Here is a 9,921-nt window from a genome sequence, read left to right on the forward strand (position 1 = left end):
AGGTATTGAAGTAGTAGGCAGGTTCATTTTAACTCGCTTTTCCAGGTTTCTTAATTTATCTATTACCTCCTGTAAGGATTTCTCTGTATTGTTATCACAAGGTTTCTCCCCGCCTTCTTCCTCAAACCCATCCAATGATGTTTCAGGACAAGGAGGAACTTTCGGTTTTTCTGCTTTCTTATCTAAAAGCTCCGACACTGTCAAACACGCAGGGGCGGACATACCCTTCATAGGACGAGTATGCCCAACTCCGAAAAGTGTAACCAAGAGAGAAGGCTTAGGTGATTCACCCTTCTGCTCCACCGGCTTTTCTACACATCTCTCCCCAATGCTTCTATGGCTGCCTCCGCTACTTTTTTTTTTTTTTTTTTTTTTCTTTCATAATTTCCAGAGTGTTAACTATCGACCGCCACCCCAGAGGCAATTTCCCACTTCTCTCCATTCTGCAATACTAAACAATAACGCAGGCTCGGGGATCTTACTCTTTTTTCATGCCCAGCGAACTAAGGTCTCCACTTCTGTCTCTTTAACGCCCTCCCCTCTCTTAAGGAGGATGTCAGTTAACAGTTTAATAGCCACGTCTAATTCCATCGCGGTCTTCTCAGAGCTCTCCCCTTTCACAGAAAGGATATCAGTGCAGAGAAGCCCTGCCGCGATTTACTCGTCAAGGCCTTCCGTAGTGCCCCTCCTCCCCCTCACAGAGAGGAATTTAGCGTAGAGTCCTGCCGCAATCTATTCTATGTGGTCTTACCACCGGCGGGGGTGTGATCTGCAGCTCCACACTGAACTCTGGACTCCCCTTTTTGCCAGCAGCTGGGGGGATCCGTGGTGGTGGGTGGGTGGGCGAGCGGGGGGAGCTGCGGGGCACGGCACGGCACCCTGGCAGGGCGCGGGGAACTGTGCTGGTGTAAGAAGCAATCTGGCTAGCGAAGTACAGTCACTGGGTGTCATGATTTCAGAGTCAAACAAATAAGTCAACAAGTGTTTGACTGGTTCAGATTGTAATCCATATCGTGTAACGGCTTGTCGTAGCTGCTGCATAAATTTCCAATCAAAAGGTTTCCACAGAGCGGCTGCTGAACCAGCAGGTAAAGCAGTAGTCTGCACCGGACAAGCAACAGCAGAAGCAGCTTCCCACTCTCCCTCCAATATAGCGTCTCTTACAACCCCAGACCAACGACTTTGGGGAGAGGCAGGGTGGAGGATAACACCTTCCTGGGTCAGGATCTGAACATCACGACCAGCAGTAGGCAGACGGCATTCAGTCAATTGCTGCGGCAAGTGGTTTAGGGTCTGGTCGGGGGGTTTGGTTCGGGGACGGGGGATCAGGGCAGGTGCAGGTGGGGTGGGTTCATTTTCTTTATCAGACTCCGCGTTCTCATTCAGAGGCGCACTCGGACCCGCCGTAGTACCCTCGTCCTCATCTAACGGGGGGGCGGCTCTCGGTAGCTTTCAGGGTGGTACGGAGCACCCGTTGCGGTGGCACCCTCCGGAGATGGTGTCGGGTGTAACAGCTCTGTTGCAGATTTTTTAATGGGCACAATTATGCCTTTTGCAGACGGAGCGCCTAGACCAAATAATCGGGTAGACTGCGACTCGGTTTCCTGACCGAGGAGGTCTGAGGCAGCCATAGCCATTCTTTTCTCCTCAACCAGGGATTGTAAATGGTTTATGACCTCCCGGCAGGCAGTCCCCAAGTCCTTGGTCGACTTGCTGCCACTAAGGATCGTATCGCAAAGGGAATCCCCGACCTCTCGCCACTCAGTCACACTAAACAACAATTGCGGGTCTTTTAAGTGTCCATTTTCAGCTGCCCACCTACAGAGCTTGTGAAGCTTCTTAGTGTTCACGCTAGCTTCTTACTTAGCAAGAATATCAGTTAATAGCGTGAGTGCCTCTTCTCTTTCCATCATTGAGGAAAAAACGGTCTTACCGGTGCAGGTGCACGCACAACGTCAATGCCGGATTCAGACGCCTTTATTCCTTACAGATGTCTTCCTGCTCGAACTCTTCACAGCGACTCTCAGTTTTGCAAAGCCCACCATCGCGATGCAAAGGCAGAGTTTTTCCAGCAATTACCAGCTTTCCTGTTGTTCGGGTGCCAATTGTTGGAAGAAGGGTTCACCGGAGTCAAGAAGACGCTCAATATGAGTTATGCATCTTGCTCAACTTTATTAGTTTCTAACACCACTTATATAGAACCGATACACATGCATATTCGTAAAGCAGAAATATAATTGGTTAGTAGTCTCTAAACACGCACGGTTCTCACACCCCTAATTATCACGACTAAAATAAGCATTCTGTCCATGTAGCTAACTGTGTTGCTGTGCTTCAGCCTTGTAGTTTGTTACTCCCTATTTTCCCATACCGGTCCCTATCTTTCTTGGCCCTGCACCTGCTTTCCCAGCAGCTGTAGCTTGTTACAGCCACGGCCTGTTGGCACAACATAATTACTTGGTCTCGGGATTCAAGAATAGCTCAAGGCTACCTTTCTTGTTAACTTCAGCACAGCAACTTCAGTACAATTCTGATTACAGGCCTATTCTAATACCAGGCCTGGACTGTGCAGATCTTCAGAGATTCTAAGGCCATGCTTCTGCAGCCATTCTTCTACAGACACTTTTATCTTTTTCCCACTAAAAAAATTATCAAGTAGCTGCTTTTGCTTTTGGCTACTTCTCTGCTTAAGCTGAGGTGAGACAGACAAACAGCTTTCTGCTGGCATCTTGTAATGGGCCTGTGCCAGTGATCTGGAGTTTGACATGCAAGGCAAGGATGACAGACCTGCCAAACATACATTAGGTGAAATGCCTTTAAGCCTCAATCACTGCTTTCAGCAGAAGAGCAAAGAAAATCACCAGAAGAAAAAATATCGATGACTGAAGGCTTGGAGTTTTGCTTTTCAGAATGGTGTTTTCCTGCAGAGCACAGGCAACAATCATTTGCACAGCAATGCAGGACTGCTGGTTGCCTAGTCTCACTGTAATTCGTTTGTACAGTACTTAAGTACGACAGAGTTGTGACTGCCATATGCGATGGCTTGGGGAAACTATAATAAGCATAATAAATAATGGCAAAACCAAGCAAACTAAGTTGGCATAGAGGGCATTGTCCATGGACTTTATGGTCCTCAAAACCTTTAATTGCAGTGTAATGAGGTATTGTGGCATTCTGTGTACTCTTCCAGGTGATTAATGTTGGCTTTATATACTTCAGAATGTTCTGACTTCATGTACATTTTAATTCTCCTTGGGCAAATAAAAAATACTGTAACAGGGAAATACAAGTGCAGCTAATTTCCTCACAAGTTGCATTCCAGGCTTGTTGGATTTATAGGAATAGATGCTCTGCCACTATGATGTGATCCCGTCAGTCAGGAGGAAGAGAGGATTAAACGTTCATGACTACTGAAAGGCAATTTCCTTCAATTGTTCATCATGCCTTCATTCTTAAGCTTCCCCATAGGATTTCCTCTTTCTCTAAACTTCAGAAAAGGTTTTGTTTTTCTAGAATTTTTTTTGTGGTACTAGTAAACTGATGAAGGGGGTCATAATGATCAAATATTTGTTGTTGTTTGCTTCATATTATTCATTTACCCAGGGTATGACTCAGAAAGCAGATTTTTTCCTGTCATAAACTGCCTAGAAAAATGAAAAAAAAATTTTCCATTTGTTCACCTATCAAACAAATGCAGTCCTGGAAATCAAGCAGTATACCCACAGTAAACCTAACTAAATCAAACCAAAAATTATATCTGTGGTGGTGTGTGATTCCACAAAGACTATTTTTTCGTGACTAGCCTGGTAGACCAGATGTAGATCTGGAAAAAATAATGAAGTGATCCAGGTGTAATACATTAGGCTAGGAAAAATCCTGTTATAAAGTGGCTCTGAAGAATTATTTTTTGAACACTGGAATCTATAGAAGAATTAGCTTTGGAAACAGCCTTACTGAAAACTTATGGACAGTAGAAGTTTTGTTCTTACCATCCTTCTATGCTCAGTTTTTGAAGATATCTTGGATATACAGGAGATACAAATACCTTCTAAATGCTTATCTGCCCATGCTGCACCTATTATGATATCTCAGAATGTGTAGGGATATTTTCATTACCAACAATGTGTTTGGATTAGGCTCTTACCCAGCGTACATAATTAAATGTCAGCAGGGAACTGTTTCTGCTAACATGAATATAAAAATGGATCCCAGAAATATACCTTGAATCCAGTGTGCTATGTTTCTTGGTATGTCTGACTGTGTGATAAAATGAAGGCCATGTCAATGGTAACCCCTAGTTTATGACTCAGCAAAAGGATTACAGACAACAGTCTTTGCCCACCTAGGGACAGCAACACACCAGAGGTACTGAACATCCACGCAGATCCACTGATGCAAATAATAGCATGCAGGAGTATTAGGAATATTTTTACCTGTTATAAGGCAATGCTGCATGATGAGTCAAGTCCATCAAATTCTAAGTGACAACTCTGGACAAATACAGTTCTGCTCCTAAACAGTTCATACACTGTAAATGTAAATAAGACACATGCTGCTCTTACTAGAAAACTATGTCTGTGAAAGAAAAGCATCTCTCAGTGTGAACAAATATATCTGTGAGCATTATTTGTCAATGAAATTGAAAAGTTCAGACAACCCTAAAGAGTGGGGAAAATGGATTCTGTGTCATTCCATTTTTTTAACAGCAGGTAGGACAGAATACAACAGCAAGAGATATTTTTTTTTATCCAATGCTGGTAGCTAGATACAAAATTTACAGCTCAACTGTAGGGCTCTGTCAGTTCAGTTACTACGAGAATGTAAAAATATGATTTTGTTGTCATACTGAATTGCGCTTGGGTGTTGTTTCTTTCTCTCCCCTTACTTGGTCCCTTTCTTAATGGGCAATAGAAGGAATAGGATGGTAATCCAAATTAAGGTGAGTCTACTGGATGTCATGCTGCAGCACTGAAGGTGTCAGGAGGGTCAGGGCAGCCAAACTGGACAGAAAAAATCTGAGATCAATTGCCCTGTCCTTTTACCTCTGGCATCATAGCTGAAGACAAGGGAATGCTATACTCTGAGAGAATAGTGGCAAATCTCTTTCCTAGATTGTAAATTTGTGCAAAACTGGCAAATTTGGCCATTGGGTAAAATTTTTCCATCCTTTGGAAAACATATTGGTGGATTTCATTTTCATCTGCTGAATGGCTCACAGGATGCATTTGCAGAACAGAGAACGAAGAGGGATTTTTTGGCTTCCTGAGTAATTCTCTGCCCCAATGAACAATCATGTCATATAGTCCTCTAGTAATTTATCAGGCTTTAACTTGAAGGTTAAAGCTAGGTGAGTTTATGCCTCCATTTTACCTAATCAACTCCTTGTGAGGAAAGAAATCTTAGACGACAGCAGTACCTTTTTTTCTTCTGTTGTGGAATGCTTACTCACAATTTAGCCTCCTGATAAAATAAAGATTTGAGTCTGGGGTTTTCAAGTTAAGAGTCCAAACAGCTAGCTCCAAGTAGGCTGCCACAACAAACCATGCAAGCTGTTGGATGCGAAACAGTGAGAGGAAGTTCCTGAGCTTCTGTTAGCCTCAAAGTGCTCATCTTTGCCCCCACCCTCTTACCCAAGGGTGACCCACATTACCCCAGTGTGCAGCTGGACCCACATAAGCTCCATAACATCCGCTCTCAGCAGCACACTCCCCAGTTATTACTTAGCTGAGGGAATACGGTGCAGGGATGGTAAAACTGGCTTTTGCCCACATGACTTACCACGACTGCTTCCAGCAGGACCCACTCCCCCTTTTAAGTATTTCAGATGTATAAACCTGGCTCAATTTTTTTTTTTTTCTCTCTGGCCACAAGTTTTACCAGTGCTGAAATGTGTTAACATAAAATATATATTGCTGTGTACCCTCCCCCTTGCTTTCCCACACACATATAAATACGCAAATGTCTTCAGTATCAGCAGTCTAATGGAAAAGATCAGTAACATGAAAGTGACTGGCTGACAGAAGGAGAGGGCTCTTCTCTGCCTCTTTTTAATTCTCAGTCACATTTCAGTAAGACTGTATAAGACTTCCAAGTTAGTGAAAAAAGGTGGTTTCAGAGTTATGAGTTGAACATTGCATCTAAAAATTTTGTACATGTTACAATAAATACAAAGTGTATTCACATTCTGCACAGTGACATTACCTTTCCAATCATGTAATGGTACATAATTAGCAATGAGGGGCCTTCTTTATATCTGATATCCTTACGATTTCACACCTCCCAAAATATGGAATGTCTGAAATGCTCGTGCTTTTTCTACCCACAACTCTTTCCCTGAAAAATCTGGAGAAAGATTAGTGACATCTAATATGCTCCTGGAAAGCAAGGTCTTTTCTGAGATGACAATGTTACTGCAGCCATATTTCTTTTCGTTCACAGCAGGCATATCATATCAGAAGGTGTATTTTGATAGACGCAGCACGTGGAAGTAGGCTCTGTAACCTGTGTCAGGTAAACTGAAGAAATCTGCTGTTTGGTCTTGAAGAGGATTGAAGTCAGTCATTAAAGGCAGTAAATTCAAGCTGTAGTTTCTCTGTCTTTTGTCACATTATGATCAGCATTTAAAATGGATAGTTTGATGGGAGACAGGAACATTTTTCATCACTGGTCAAAGAACAAAAATTCCTGAGTTTTTCTCCATGCATCCGGAGAGCTGTAAAACTAACCAAGGACAAATATGAGGCTGCTGAAATATGAAACAATCAAAGGAAATCCCAGTCTAAATCATAATCTTTCCTGTCATAATCTCCAGATGGAAAAAGTTTCAGTGGATGCTCATTCTACTCTTTTTCTTCTTTTTTCAGCGAACTCTGCTTACATTTGAAATAGGAAGATTTGTGGGTTCATGCAGGAGAATTCAGCATATGCACCTGTTTACTCAAGAAGTGCCAATAACAGTAAGCAACTGAAAAACTGAAAAGTAGTTTTCAGCAAGTTGCTTTAAAATTCTGGCACAGAGTTCCTTTTTTGCTTCTAGTGACAGTGGTGACACTTCTGTCTGGCAGTGATTGACAGTAGCCAAGATCTGGTTTCAAGTTGTAGGGCTTACTGATCATACTCAAACATCATCACCATGAGCCCTGGCCAGCTGAAAAAAATGGTTTCACCTAAATTAATCTCTATACATCCAGTATCTCCACAAAAAAAGTGTTTTGTTAAGTAGAAAACATTTAGCCGATCAGGGCTTTACTGGAGGGCAGAGAAAAGAAGAAGGACCATTATATATGAATGGGGAAAGAAAAAATGCATAAAATGCATAATGCATAAAAGCAAAAGCAAGTGCCACCACCGGAGCAGGCTGGCAATGGTGCCAAGTCCTCCTCCCGTGGCTGCACATGGCCAGGGAAGCAGGTGGCTCTTCACCTGCTGGCAGTGCCTTGTGTACCTGCAGTTTGGTTGCTCACAATTTTTCTAATGCATGATAATACCCATCACATTTATTTCCCCTGAAAGTCTTACTCTTTCTTCAGGGTTAGGCCTTGTGCTGTTGCAAAATCAAAGCACCTCCCCTCTAATCAATACATTCAAAACCTTTAAGGACAGAGTACAGTTCCTCTTCTTAAGGAGTAAAAGACTGCTCATTTAATTGGAATTGAACTCACATCACCAATGTTTTTGACAGCTCATCCTCTACATACCTCTGTTTCCCATCGGTCAGAAGTGACAGTGTGTTGTACTTACCAGTATAATAATGGATGGTGATGGGTATTTTTACCTATGAGAGTATCTCATGTTATGATTATTTTGTTTTCAGGAAAAGATACTTCTCAACAGAGAAGAATACAAGAACTGATGGGGTTACCAAGAAAATGAATTCTTGTATACTCAAATAAAATGAACAGAAACAAAAATAGTCTAAGATTTGAAATAATAAATTAAGACAAGGTTTATGATGTACCAACTTGCTTTAGCTTTTTGGTGAAGATTCCACAGGTTTCCCAGAGCAGCTGTGAATGCCCCATCCCTGGAAGTTTTCAAGGCCAAGTTGGATGGGGTTTTGAGCAGCCTGGTCTAGTGGACGGTGTCTCTGTCCATGGCCGGGGGATTGGAGCTAGATGATATCTAAGGTCCCTTCCAACTCAAACCATTCTATGTTTCTATGATTCTATCTCTGTATACAGAGATATCTCTGTACATCTGTATGATACACTGTAATTATTGTAGATAAGTTCTGTTGGAAAAACTTGCAATTCTTTCTTTTTTTTTTCTTTCTTTTTTTTTTTTTTGTTAGACTAAACAATGGAAAGGGAGTTTGAAACATCTGAGAAAGCCTGCTGCTTAGCAAGTCATTGTATGTCCACATCACCTCAATTGATTCAAAACTATTTGCTGCAACTTGCTGCTAAGTATTATGGGTGTATGGCCCAGGTAACACTTTTGGTGGTCCAGCATCTCTTAATCTTCTGCTGCTGACAGTTGCCCCTATCAGTTGTTTGTTTCTGAGGAAAACAGAGAACTCCCATCCTGGAATAACCTGTCCAGACAGAAACTGTCATGCTTCTCATTGCTGTTGACTTTCTCACAAAACATTTAGATTTTGTATTTTGTACACATGATAATATGGAAGTTTTAATTATCTGTACAAGTGTCCTTGTCTAAACTCAGCTTCTTTTCAACCAGATTAAGGTCAGTGTTTAGTTTTGTTTTACAATGATCACCTCAGCAGATGTATTCAGCAAACTAAAATCACTAAATTTCTTCATTTTACAGTTTACAAGAATTCAGTTTTGTTGTATTTCCATCTACTCTTACATCACAAAACTAGCCCTAGTCATAGAATTCTTTGTGTATTTTTATCATCTGTTCTAGTATCTGTGTCCCAACCAAACTAAATAACCCCAGCATTTCTTCAAGTTGTGCCTTGTTCACAGACACCTGAAAATCAGATCTTTTTCATTCAGGTGTTTAACTCAGTATTTGGATATGTAATTGCAAGCACCAGCTTTGAAAGCTGTCTGTCTTTCATTAACCAACAGAGTACCTTTACTCAGTATTTTTAAAACTCTGTTTCATGCAAAAAAGTCCCAAACAAAACAAAACAAAAAAAGAATTTAACAATAAATTTTGCCAAATCCAATTTTTAAGATTGCAGTATTCCTAAATTTGGGGGATTCCTGATATTCATTTTGAAAAATACATGTAGCTGATTCTGATTTTGTTAACAATGGGTGAGGCAAAATCTCATACAGCTCTTCAGAGGACAGAGGTTTGACATTCACAGTAGAACATTTATAGACATCTATTGTCTGCAATATATTTCAGAGGAAAATAATTAAAATCAGGTTCCACAGAATTTATCACATAAATACAAAATCATATAGTTTATTGATCTCCATATTTTCTCCATGAATTCTGGGTCTGTGTTGTTAAACATCTCAGCTATTTTCTTTTGTAGGGGTATTATTGCTGTTATATTTAGCAGCAGGACTTACAAATTCCAACAGGGAATTAACACTGCATTGTATTAAAACTGCCCAAACAATTAGCTCAAAGCCTGTTTGTGTTCCAAGGAACTCATATTTTAGAATGGGGTGTGGAAAGGAAAAGAATTGGCAAAGGAAATTTGAAGTACACTCATTAAAACACTCATGCCTACATTTACACTGTCAGGCCCGGCTAGTTCCTCAAACTACCCGCAGAACAATGGCAAATACTGAACAATCCTCATACCCTAAATTAATAGACTAATGAAATGGTGTCTATTAAAAGCCTCTTGACATATTTCTTCCTTACTGAAAATTCCAACTGAATACAAATGCTTTTGAATGTTTAAGGAAGGTAAGGTCTTCAATATAGAAAATCATTAAAGGAAAGAGGAATTCTCATCTCTATCTCTGGACATTTTGAGGTTCAAAAAGCTTC

The sequence above is a fragment of the Falco cherrug genome, chromosome 6 (assembly GCF_023634085.1).
Source record: "Falco cherrug isolate bFalChe1 chromosome 6, bFalChe1.pri, whole genome shotgun sequence".
In the NCBI taxonomy this organism is placed as follows: Eukaryota; Metazoa; Chordata; class Aves; order Falconiformes; family Falconidae; genus Falco; species Falco cherrug.